At 44.4% G+C, this 13,583-nt stretch overlaps 1 protein-coding gene and 1 long non-coding RNA gene across 8 annotated transcripts in view; one reads left to right on the top strand and one right to left on the bottom strand.

Annotated features, from left to right (window-relative positions):
* Nucleotides 1–13,583, bottom strand: part of TENM4 (teneurin transmembrane protein 4) — an 854,243-nt gene that overhangs the window by 755,815 nt on the left and 84,845 nt on the right. The gene's annotated exons all lie outside the window — the stretch shown is intronic.
* On the top strand, nt 224–11,706 carry LOC133241078 (uncharacterized). Its single transcript, XR_009734513.1, has 7 exons — nt 224–437; nt 533–623; nt 724–899; nt 1,000–1,103; nt 1,231–1,385; nt 7,109–7,187; nt 11,443–11,706. It is a non-coding gene; the product is annotated as an uncharacterized LOC133241078 (long non-coding RNA).

The raw sequence follows: 13,583 nt of genomic DNA, 5'->3' as shown, positions 1-13,583 counted from the left end.
AAACCTCTGCATTTCCTTTTAGCCACATTGAGATGTATTTGAATGGCAGCTGCCCCCTTTCGAAGGGCCACCATGGATTCTCCACCAACACAGCCCTATTGCCCCACCAGCCTGATCCCTCCAAATATCTGAGTTTAGGACTCATTCTGATGTGAAGCTTTCTGTCCCCAACCTGAAGGAAAAAAATGTGGATTCAGCAAATGTAACGCATTTGGCAAATGGCAACTTCTGATGTCATAAGTGAATTTTGGAATTTGGATTTTGGAACTTGACAGAACCGAGTTTGACGTGGGGCTCTGACACTTCCTAGCAGTGTGGCCTTGGGAGTGTTTGTCTCTGAAACTCAGTTGTCTCTGAATTAACCTGGAATTTCACATTTCTTCATCTGGAAAAAGGGGGCTCAAATCCTGATCTCTCAAAGCAGGTGTGAGGATTAGGTGAGATGATGGGATCAGTGCCATGATGGGACTTCATTTGCTTAGTTGCACTTAGTACATAAGTCAAAGGAATTGTTTTTTTTTTTTTTCCCCAGATCTGGTCCTTCATCTTAACGAATCTGAAGTTTTCACCCGGAGCCACTGGCTTCTACCTTCCGAATTCCATTGTGTTCCCAGAGATGAAAGGTAATTTCACTGATTGAGACTGAAAAATGCTTTCAGAAACCCTTATTTTACCTACGTGACTTAGCCAAGAAGTGTTTTTCAAACCCTTTCCATAAAACAGAAAGCTACGTAATCTTAACTCTGGCCCTGGAAACTCTACTCGCCAAACACACATGATCCACATCGACCCAGGTCAGACGCTGCACCTGCTGGACACCGGGGACGAAGCAGTGAATGGGACAGACGTGGTCCTTGAACCACGGACCACATGGACGTGACTGGGCATGTGAGACCCTGGTCAGCTTCCTTACATCCAGCTCCTCTACCCGTCCCACATGGATGACAAGACCTCGGAGGTATAGGGAGAGTTCCTCTTTCCATCTCTCTCTGCCTGCAGCCTCATCAGTCTTATCTCTTCCCTGCCCAAGTCGGAAACATCTTTTTCTGGTTATCTGCATCCAGAGTGATGTCAAGACTCATATGTAACTAAAATCCTCACAGGTATGAAAAAGGTATCATAAAATATATGAATGAGGGAAATTTACTGGTGGGCAACGAATTACAATATGACCATATTAATAGTCACAACAAAGTAAAGAGCATTTATTAAGCACCTGTTTCTTGCCAGGCACTGCACTATCTCATTTCAGCCAGCAACAACTCAAGGCATCAGAATCCATTTTTCAGACAAGGAATCCGAGACTCAGATCACACGGAGGCCCAAAGTCACACAGCTGCCAATTTCAGAGGGAAAGTTGAACCTCAGGCCAGTCTGAGTCTCAGGTCAGTGGCCCAACAATATAATTGTCTGTTATCTGCTTTAAAAATGAGCCTCTTTATAATTTACTACTTTATAAATCTCTCTTCTCAAGTGGATATAATAGGAATCCTTAAAATCACTCAGCATGAGACTGTACAATACAATAGATAGATTGCTTTTTCTTTAAAATTAAGTCTTTTTTTTTAAAAAAAGGAAAACAAAAACCTTTGGGAGACATGTTTTAAAATCTTCCTAATGAGGTATTTAGCTGATAATCCACAATGGCTTTGATTGCGGGATAAATATGGGATTGCCACTCAGACCTTCCAGAAAATATGTGTAATTACAAAGATTAAGCAAAGTATGACTAACAAATTGTTTTTCAACTCCTGGCATGGAAAACTGAAGCATCAAGAGGCGTTAGGCTGGAATGTTAAGCATCATATCTGCCCCCCAAATACCCTCAAAGGTCTTTCTGTTGAGCGAACTCTCTTCTCAAAGATTGGAATGAGGTGTAACACGGTCTGTGATGAAGTAGAAAGCCAGCCCTTTGGCCCTCCCTGCTTCTCGGATCCTCCACTGCCCCTTTATGAATCACAGCCTCAGAGCTCTCAGCAGCAATTATATTATGAATGATTCCAGGGTTCGTTTTATTGGGAAGGTTTTGAAGTCATGAGATTTGAAAGCAAACAAGACCCTGGGTGTTTAAATCCTGCCAGATGGGAGGAAAGTTCCAGAGGTGATGGATAAGCTTGCTGGCATTGATAATCATGATGTTTTCACAAGTCTATACTTAATCTCCAAACACATCAGGTTGTATATATTAATTACCTACAGCTTACTGTATGCCAATCATATCTCAGGAAAGCAGTTAAAAACTGTTACATTGATTAGTTACTTGGATGTGTAATAACGGATTCAAGGCCTTCATCCTAAGGATTTTGTTCAGAAGGCGTGGGTGAAAGTTGTGACTGTCTTACTTCTTCCCTAAGGACAGTTCAAAAACCAACCTCGGGTGGTCTCCTGATGAAATATACTCTGAGCAGTTAACAAAATATACCCTGTCAGAGGCAAAAGTCAAATACCCATATGAGGCTGACCTCTGTTGCCCTCCAACCATGCTCTCTAAATTCTATAATCTGCTCCAGAACCCCATTTCACCAAGCTCTGTGCCAGGGGCTGAGGACACGCTGATGAACATGACAACGTGGCTACTGCTGTCTGGAGTTCATATGTCAGTGTAGAGACAAATATTAAGAACCGATTGCTGAGTTAGTGACAAGTGCAGAGAGACACAGTAGAAGTTAAGAAAGCAGAACAAGGGCAGCTCTGCCAGATCTTGGGAGAACTTGGGAAGATCTATGGGGGAAGTGACACTGGAGAAGCAAAGTATGTTGAGTGAACTTGAGGATGCCGAGCAGGGGTCAAGGCAGGGAAGCCCGTAGTATGGATAAGGCTGCTGAGGCTGCAGGGTTGGGTCTTATGTGACTCAGATGCTCAATCATGTCCAACTCTTTGTGACCCCCATGGACTGTAGTGCACAAGGCTCCTCTGTCCATGGGATTCTTCCAGCAAGAATACTGGAGTGGGTTGCCATTTCCTTCTCCAGGGGATCTTCCCGACCCAGGGATCAAACCCGAACCCTACAACGGCAGGCAGATTCTTTACTACTAGCGCTACATGGGAAGCCCTGGGTCCTACAAGGCTGAGAAGCACCTTAAGGACTTGGGACTCTATTTCTAGGTCAGTGGGAAGCCACCGATGGGCTCTAAGCATGGAGTCCACTGTGAAAGGTGACCACAGCAGCGGAGTGGATGGTGAGTTGGAAGCAGTGGTGCACTGGAGTGAGCTTGCACGACACAGAGAGAGCCTGTGTGCATCCCAACTGTGTGCCCAGGCATGGTGTTGGTAGCAGGATTTCGGCCATGGTGGGAATATTTACACCACAGCAATCAGAAAACACTTCAAATCCAGGTTCTCCCTGCCTCAGAGAGCCAATTGCTAAATACTGACCCTCATGCACCACTGGCTCAAGTGGACAAGGATGGTGGTGAGAAGACCAGTTAGGAACAGGAACCCAACAGAAGAGGAGGGTGTGGGACCAGGGTGGTGGCACTGGGGATGAATAAAAGGAGGTGAGTGTGTGTTTGTCTATCAGCTGTATATGATGAAAGGGAGACAGAGACACACAGGTGTCACAAATATTTCTAAGCACCTCCCACGTCCAGGTTGAGGATGCAGAAGGGAGAGGACAGGCCGCGTGTCCACAAAGGGGATGCAGCCCCACCACTGCCCACCCCCAGCTCTGCGAGTGTGGCAGGCTTGTCTCTAATGACGCGGGGCAGCATTCCTGGAGGTACAGAGCTTTCCTGTCACTCTCCAAGACCCTTCCTAGGAACTGCCCTCTTAACGTCACCTTCCAGATAAGGGTCCTAGTCAGACCCTGGCAGTTTACTATGGCATTTGCAGGCTAAGTTTACCCTGCATGGGGAAGGTGCCTCATACAGGCTTGTTTCTTTTGCAAGTTCTACTATACAGTTTGTAGGGGCTGGTAGAAAGAGAGAGACTCGAATAGTCTAAGAAACCTACCAGCCCATGAAGCCCACCATATACATGATCTGGATTGAAGGGGGACTTGGAGTGATATGATTGGAATGTAAATTCACTGCTTTCTCAAGTTTCTCATGGTGTGATCATCTCTCTACTTCAAAGACAACCTAAGGGGTTTTCAAGAGTAATAATGTAACCTGCAGATGGTGACTGCAGCCATGAAATTAAAAGACGCTTAATCCTTGCAAGGAAAGTTATGACCAACCTAGATAGCATATTCAAAAGCAGAGACATTACTTTGCCAACAAAGGTCTGTCTAGTCAAGGCTATGGTTTTTCCTGTGGTCATGTATGGATGTGAGAGTTGGACTGTGAAGAAGGCTGAGCACCGAAGAATTGATGCTTTTGAACTGTGGTGTTGGAGAAGACTCTTGAGAGTCCCTTGGACTGCAAGGAGATCCAACCAGTCCATTCTGAAGGAGATCAGCCCTGGGATTTCTTTGGAAGGAATGATGCGAAAGCTGAAACTCCAGTACTTTGGCCACCTCATGCGAAGAGTTGACTCATTGGAAAAGACTCTGATGCTGGGAGGGATTGGGGGCAAGAGGAGAAGGGGACGACAGAGGATGAGATGGCTGGATGGCATCATGGACTCGATGGACGTGAGTCTGAGTCAACTCCGGAAGTTGGTGATGGACAGGGAGGCCTGGCGTGCTGAGATCATGGGGTTGCAAAGAGTCGGACACGACTGAGCGACTGAACTGAATTGAGCCTACAGGCAATTTTTTAAATTGAAGTTAATTTACAATGTTGGGTTAGTTTCAAATGCACAGCAAAATGATTCAGCTATATATATATACACATATATATTCTTTTTTTGGATTCTCTTCCATTATTAGTTATTATAAGATATAGCATATGGTCCCTGTGCTATACAGTAGGTCCTTGTTTATCTATTTTGCATGTAGTAGTGTGCATGTGTTAATCCCCAAATCCTAAATTATCCCCCCATATCCCCTTTGATAAGCATAAGTTTGTTTTCTATATCTGTGAGTCTATTTCTATCATATAAATAAGTTCATTTGTATCATTTTTTTAGATTCCACATATAAGTGATATTATATGATATTTTTATCTTTGACTTACCTCGTGTAACATGATAATCTCTAGGTTCATTCATGCTACTGCAAATGGCATTATTTCATCCTTTTTTATGGCTGAGTAATATTCCATGTGTGTGTGTGTGTGTGTACTGACATATAAATATATATACACATATATAAGTGTTCATCTGTTGATGACCACTTAGATTGCTTCCACATCTTAGATCCTATAAGTAGTTCTTCTACGAACACTGAAAATTGCCTGTAGGTTACATTACCCTTGAAAACCCCTTAGATTGCCTTTGAAGCAGAGAGATGATCACACCATGAGAAGCTTCAGAGAGCAGTGAATTTACATTCCAGTCATATCACTCAAAGTCCCCCTTCAATCCAGGACATGCGTATGGTAGGCTTCATGGACTGTAGGTTTTTTTAAGACTATTTGAGTCTCTCTCTTGAATGTAAACAGTGACAGACATTATTTTCTTGGGCTTCAAAATCACTGCAGACAGTGACTGCAGCCATGAAATTAAGACACTTGCTCCTTGGAAGAAAAGCTATGACAAACCTAGACAGTGTATTACAAAGCAGAGACATCACTTTGCTGACAAAGATCCATCTAGTCAAAGCTATGGTTTTTCCAGTAGTCATGTAGGATGTAAAAGTTGGACCACAAAGAAGGCTGAGTGCCGAAGAATTGATACTTTCAAACCGTAGTGCTGGAGAAGACTCTTAGGAGTCCCTTGGATGGCAGGCAGATCAAACCAGTCAATCCTAAAGGAAATCAACCCTGAGTATTCATTGGAAGGGCTGATGCTGAAGCTTCAATACTTTGGCCACCTGATGTGAAGAGCTGACTCGTCGGAAAAGAGCCTGATGCTAGAAAAGATTGAAGTTGGGAAGAGAAGGGGACGACAGAGAATAAGACGGTTGGATGGCAATACCAACGCAAGGGACATGAGCTTGAGCAAACTCCAGGAGATAGTGAAGGTCTGGGGAGCCTGGCGTGCTGCAGTCCATGGGGTTGCAAAGTCATGGGACATGACTAAGAGACTGAACAGCAACAACAGTGAACATTTCGGTGCATGGATCTTTTTCAATTAGAGTTTTCTCCAGATACATGCCACATACAGGACTGGTACTGATGGATCACATGGTAACTCTACTTTCAGTTTTTTAAGGAACCTCCATATTGGCTGCACCAATTCACATTTCCACCAACAGTGTAGGAGGGTTCCCTTTTCTCTACACTCTCTCCTGCATGTATTGTTTACAGACTTTGGTGTGAGGTGGTGCCTCACTACAGCTTTGATTTGCATTTCTCTAAGAATTAGTGACATTGGGTATCCTTTCATGTGCCCGCCAACCAACCTGCAGGCGATTTTCACTTCTGATTCTGACATTAGATGTTAATTCCACCCCCACTACTACACAGTATCGTGCCCCAGCGGTCAAGCTCCCTGTCTTCCCTATAAAGTTCCTTGAGGACCGGAGATGTGTTCTATTCCCCCTGGGATCTCCAGGCCCTAGAAACGTAGACAGCAGTTGAAATACATTTACATGCAGGGAAATAACATTAAGGTAGACAGTTGAGGAATGAATGAAAGATACAAGTCTCTACAGAAAGGTTCTATCACTCATTCCATAGCTCTGTCAGAAGGCACAGGCCCATAGATCACTCAGTGACTAGTCACCCATTCACAACTTTCATCTGAGATTTATCCATAGTTCTTCTCCCTCGGATCAGAGAATAATAATAATAAAGTAAGTATCATTTTACATAGCTTAGGTGGAAAAAGGACTACAGAGGGTAGAAACAAGACTTTGGGATTTTCAACCCTAGGTTCACATCCCGACCCTGACACAGATCAGCTGGATCGCCTGAGACAAGCCTTTCCTTGGACCTTGGGTCTTCATTTCCTTATTTGTACAACAATGTGATTGGGTTCTAACCAGCTTGGCAAAATTGGGAAGACAAAATGAGCAAATCTGTGTGAACATCTGCAAAGGAATTCTTGCTCAATAAATGTGTTTCTTGTTTTTTTTTTTTTTTCCTTTCTTTCCTCCTGACCTTAATATATGCATTTCTGCTAGAAGCCCCGATGTGCTCATTGAGGGTTCCTTTACCAGCAGCTACTTCCCGTGAGTCAGCCAGAAAGAGGACGTCTGCACGGTATGGTGCAAGATTATTTTCGTTCTCTCTCTCTTCCTGCCTGCCTCCCACTCTCTCCCTCTTTCCAGGAGAGTCTAAGAAAATGGTTCCTTTAAACATCCCTTCCTCCTGCCAGGAGCTAATACACATCACACCTTCTCTGATGCACATCTGTTACTGATTAGGTACAATGGAAGAACTGCCATCATTATGTCAATAGCTACTTGTGAAAAAAATGCATATAATTATTTATTTGCTTATAATTTTCTTGGCGATATGAATTGGGGCTTTGGAAATAACTTATTTTTGCTAATCCAATGTGTCAATGGCCTGCTGAAATCGCCTAAAATGGAGCAACTTTATGATCATTTTGATCCAAATTATTGGAAGAAAAGAAAAAGGAGATAAAACAAATGTGACATGCAAATGGCCTGCTTTGAGCAAAAAAAGAAAAAAAAAAAAAAAACCTCTTCCCTTGAAGCCTTCAAACAGCCACAATTTGGATGATTACTGATCTTTCTTTTTGGGGGGTCTTTTATTCCTCAGAATCAAGAGTTTCAAACCTTCTCTACATCAGATTAATAGCAATAATAAAATAGCCTCTTGCTGTAACTAGATCTGACTAAACAGGTGGAAGCTGCTGTTTCTTTAGTCAAAAGAGAGCCAGTACGGTGTTTAGAGAGGCAAAGTCCTGCCTGTCCAGGGTGTGTAGGGGGAAGAACGAGGTGGCACCAAGGCCAGAGCTCCTCCCACTTCCAAGCCCAGGGGCTCCTCCAGGCCGGGACTACCACACAGGTGCCATCTCTTGTCCCCCAGCACTCAGCCTCACCCGGAGTCAAGAGCAGACACTCACTGTTTGCTGAAACACCGCTCATCCCACAGATAAGCTTCCAGAATGATTCCCTGAAGGTAATGCAATGAGCCAGCAAGTGAACCCCTCCTGTTTAGAAAGTGGCCCAGAGCCACCATTAGCGGTGTGACCTTGGGCAGAACACGTGGCCTCTTTGAGTTTCAGTCTTCACTTAACGATAGATGGTAAGACTGAAATACACAGCAACGGGAAGCAACAGGCACAGTGCCCATTCATGCTCAGCACTCATTAAATGGTATCATTTATGAGAGCAGCATCCTCATCAAGCAGCAGGGTGACAGGCACGGTTGAAAGGGCAAGGATTTTTCAAGTGTATCAGACTTGCTTTCCAACCTCCACCCTAGTGGTTAAAGCATGAGAACTGGAGCCACTCTCCCTGTCTCAATCCCAGTTCTGCCATTTACTAACTGAGGCGCTGTCTCCCAGGCTGCAGTCCTTTTGCCCCCAGTAAAACTTAACTTGCAGCTCTCACATTGCGCATGTTTCTTAGTCGACAGTTATGGTGACCACCAAGTGACCCAGAGAGGACTTGCTTCCTTTGCCTCAACTCCACGAGGACCTGGAGCTTTGGTACAAGCAGTGGCCCCCTGTGCCCATCTACCTCCTCAGGGAGTGCGGGCGAATTTGGGGCTCATGCACCAGACTGTGGAGAAGGCAATGGCACCCCACTCCAGTACTCTTGCCTGGAAAATCCCATGGATGGAGGAGCCTGGTAGGCTGCAGTCCATGGGGTTGCACAGAACCAGACACGACTGAAGCGACGCAGCAGCAGCAGCAGCAGCAGCACCAGACTGGTCTACAGAGGGAACTGCTGACCTCAAATTCACCTTAAAGCAATGCTCTGATAATAAGAAACACCAACGCCAGAAAGAGAAGAGAAGAAGACATCAGAAGTAGACAGCTGATCCAAGATGCTAGGCCTGACTCATATGATTGTTCATAACATTTCTTTCTTGGTTTCTTGGACTCTTAGATGTGAATCAAGTGTTTTTCTATCACAGGCATAATATTATGCAAATTTTAGAAATCAATCAAATTGCTGGGTTGTGGTCAGTTACCTGTATCCAGTACTTCTGGTTTACCTTGGTGGGTTTCTCCTCTCCAAGGCTCTGACTGGATGGCTCTTAGAAAGTTTATTTTAGAAGAAAGGAATTATTACAGTTCTGTCTGGGCTATAACTGATAATCATTAGATAAGACCTATTCACTTGGCCAAACATACTTATTCTGACTCTGGCCATAAATATGAATTTTCCTTTAAGGTTACTCAAGTTCAATATGAGCAATAGGCTAAATTCCAGTCAAAAAAAAAAGTAAACTCTAGAGTGCAATGCAGGAGCTGCAGGAGACCCAGGTTTGATCCCTGGGTCCAGAAGGTCCCAAGGAGGAGGAAACAGCAACCCACTCCAGTATTCTTGCCTGGAAAATTTCATGGACAGAAGAGCCTGGCCAGCTACAGACCATAGCGTCACAAAGAGTCGGACATGACTGAGCGACTAAATACTAACACCACTGCCATTGACTGTTTAAGGGCAAGACTCTCAACCTTTTCATGCTTTACTTTCCTCAACTGAAAAAATGTAGATCATACCAGCTCCTGCCCTACAGAGTTTTTATGAGGATTAAATGAGTTACACGTGGCAAGAGCTTAGCACGGCGTCTAGCATATGAATATGAACTGCTATCATCATCATTGTTGTCACTGTATTGGGCATGTTAATTAGCTTAGTTTCCCCACCTGCAAAATGAGAATGACAACACCTCCCACGGAGTGTGAGGAGTCAGGGACAGATACCTCGTACACAGCAAGTGCCAAATAAATGTTAGTTTTTTTCCCCTTCTTCCTTCTCTGATTCCAGCAACAAGAGAGCTTTGTCAGAGGGGCTGTGGCATCTGTAATGGCCACTCTTGCCTGCTTTTGTTTCTCTGCAGAATCCCTTTCTCACCCTCTTTTCCCTTAACAGTTTCAGGTTCCCCAACAAATGAACAGACCACGTCCTGTGTCATGGTCTAATGCGAAATCTTTTTTTGAGTGGGAACTGTCCACACCCTGGCTGGCAGGCCCAGAAGTCACTGGAAAGAATGTCAACATTACCAATTGGTCTCCAGGAGTTCCAAGAGAGGCTTAAGAACCTGGGCAAGGTTTGTAGTACTTAACTTGCCGAAGCCTCTTCAATTGCAGCCTGTCATCCCCTGAGTGAAGTAATGGATGAAATCAGCATGTAAATTTCTCATCTTCCAAGGTTCAGAGAGGAGCGTTACATTTCAGCATGATTAACAATGCATTTTACTCTTTTTTTTTTTTGCTTTTGCATTTTCCCTTCCCAGGGATTAGTGATAGGGTTCAAAGAAGTGTATAGGGACAGAGGTAAGTACTTCAAGGGAACAGCTGCCCAGCTTTAAGTTAAACACTCAAAGGACTGACACATTTAGCAATTTACCAGCAGGCCTCCCTGGGCCAAGAGAGAGAGTTCACAGTGGGGAAACAACCAACCTCTTAAACTCAGGCTCACAGTCATCCATCCACCCATCCAAGCTCTCCCCTCTCTAGTAGGTTAAGCTCGATTCAACTGTAGACTTCAGCCCATTTCCTTCTAGAACCTTCTCTGAAGATCTGAGACAAGGTCAGATTCCTCCAAGATCTCACAGCCCTGAGCATACCTCTTTAAAGCACTGGCCACAGTGGCAAATACATCTATTTATGCAATTATGAAATGAACAATGAGGTTCAAACCCAGGACTCTCTGTCTCCACATGATGGAATCTTTCCAAGTGGAGCAGTCAGAGTTTCAGCCTGGTATTAAAAAGCCTGGGTTCCAGCCCTGGGTCTCCAATTCACAAGCTGTGTGATGTTTCATAAGCTCCCTCACTCTGGGTCTGTTTCCCCATCAGTAAAGGAAAGAGGTCAGACAGGGTGACATTCAAACTCCTCCATCCCAATTTGATTTTCCAGGATTTGTTTTCATGTTGAACTGATGTGTACAAAGAAGCGGCCCCAGGAGTGAAGTCCAGCAAATGTCAGAGGCGCCTTGATCCCTGGAACCAGGCTCCCACTCACATCCCACTGAGGTCTTTCTGTCCACGTGGGCCCATTAAAGTGGAGGCCTGGGCCCCCACAGCACTACCACAGTAGCACAGGCCAGTCTCCTCCCTCTTGCCCTCTGACTTTGAATTTCACAGACACCTCTGTGCCAGACACCAGGAGTTATCCTCATCACTGGGGATGAGGTTCCCAGGCCTCCTCATCTCAAGATGTTAGGGCAGCAGAGGGCCATAGGGACAACTCCACTCACTAACTATTCTAGCCTATGTGATGTGAGGGATGAGCACCCCTGAAGTTCAGAAAAATTAAAAAGCAGAAAATTCAGTTAAAGCCCTCTCTAACTGCTTTCCCGTTGGCTTGTAGGGCCCTTTGAAGGAAAGAAAACAAAACTCTCTACCCTCCAGATCAGCAAGGGATTCATAAGCCTGAGCCTTCTGCTAACAGGAACACAAGACTGATGCCCCCTCTGCCCATGTGGGCTGTTAGAAGAAAATACTGAAGAATGTCTTTGTGACCAGCTGATGGGGATGGATTTCTCAAACCACCAATCCCATGCCCAAATTCTAAGATGAAAAATACAAAAAAAGATGAACTTAATAATCCCAGAATTAAAGTTTTTGCTTAACAAAATTAATAGATGGATATAGTCTGGGAGAAGATACTTGTCTAAAAGTGACAAGGGAGACATCCCTGGTGATCCAGTGGTTAAGACTCTGCCCTCCCAATGTAGGGCGCATGGGTTCGATCTCTGGTTGAGGAACTAAGATCCCGCATGCAGGACAGCACAGTTCCCCACTCCGGCAAAAGAGTGAGAAGAGATTAGTATTTATAACACACCAGGAACTCCTTATGAGAGTGAACAAGAAAATGTCAGGAACCCTAACCAACAAATGAACACAGGATATGGAGAAGTAATTCAGTGAAGAGAAATGCAAAAGGCTGACATGCTATAGATACTCAGACTTATTTACAGTCAAATAAAAACAAAGTTTCTTTTTTTTTAAGTTATGTTTGCACCCATCAGATTGGCACAAATACAAAATCCTACCCCAAGTGTCAGAGGCTATGAGGAAGTATAGGAAAGAGGAAGCATCACGTCAGGGTGATGGCACATGGGGACAGCCTTGGAAGAGAGATGTCTGGAACTACTTAGCTAAGTTACATACACATGTGCTCTCTACCCCAAGTAGCCCAGAATAAGTAAGCAATTCTCACACAGGTATATTGGGGGTGTATAGGAGGATGTCCACCATGGTGTTGTTAATAAGAGCAGAGAGCTGGAAACCACCCTGGTGTGCCTCTCTGGAGGCATGCATGTGTAGAACATCAAGTGTGCACAAAGGGAATATTTGCAGCAGTTAGGAATAATGGGCTAGGGACTTCTCTGGTGGTCCAGTGGTTAAGAATCCACCTGCCAATGCAGGAGACACAGGTTCTATCCCTGGTCAGGGAACTAAGATCCCACATGCCCCAGAGCAACTAAGCCTACGCACCTCAACTGCTGAGTTGGCGTCCGTGCCTGCGAGCTGTAAGATTCTGCATGAGACACGACAAAGATCCTGCATGCCACAGCTAAGACCTGATGCAGCCAAATAAATAAAAATTAAAAAAAAAAGGAATAATGGGTTAATATGTATACACAGCAACGTGGATGGATCTTAAAATCGAAGTGCAACAAGAAAAAAGTAGGAAACAGAGGTCTACAGGACAATGTCATCTGTGTAAATTAAAAATATTTGAACACAAAACTATATGTGTTTTAAAACAACACACATAAACAAAAGGCTCAACTTCAAAAATAGGGGGGGGGGCAATAAAAGTGGGGGATGGAGATAAAAGGGACTTATTAGCTCAAAAAAATGTACCTATGTTCAAGGATGACGTTTCATAATAGGAAGAGAACAATGAACAGTCAGCACCTGAAGTCTAAAAACAGTAGCATCCTTGACTTGCCTCGCTGATTGTGGCTGTTGCTTTGCCCTTCTCACCCAGCAGAGGCAGAGATTTATACTGAGATACTGGCATGGCCTGCCAACAGCCCCCATGAGATGGTCCTAAACACCTCCTGGGACTCAGAGGAACATGATAAGCCTGGAAATCAGACTGACCTAGTGCCAAACCCTCTCTTTCACATAGCAGCTGCGGGACTCAGTCAAGCAACAGAAGCTTCTCTAAGCCTCAGTTTCCTCCTTGTGAGATGTATTGACCCCAAACTTCTTTGAGTAATTGTGAGATTTTAACTGGATGCATATGAAGCATGTGACCCCAGGGCTGCATTTGGTCTACAGCAGGTACTCATTAAATGGTAGTTTCTCTTCTATCCCTTCTAAGGTGCCCAGTGTCCCCATGGTTTCCTCCCCATTTCCATCCCTAGCAAACACTTCTTTCAATAGGTATCTAGAACCCACACTAATCACCTCTTCTAGGCCAGTCATTGATCTAAGCGATACAAAAACATCACAAAGTTGGTAGTCTCACCTCTACCCTCTGGACGAAGAAACAGG

This window comes from Bos javanicus, chromosome 29 (genome assembly GCF_032452875.1).
Source record: "Bos javanicus breed banteng chromosome 29, ARS-OSU_banteng_1.0, whole genome shotgun sequence".
NCBI classification, from domain to species: domain Eukaryota; kingdom Metazoa; phylum Chordata; class Mammalia; order Artiodactyla; family Bovidae; genus Bos; species Bos javanicus.
The sequence above is the reverse complement of the archived record's forward strand: the minus strand, read 5'-3'. Positions and strand labels throughout refer to the sequence as shown.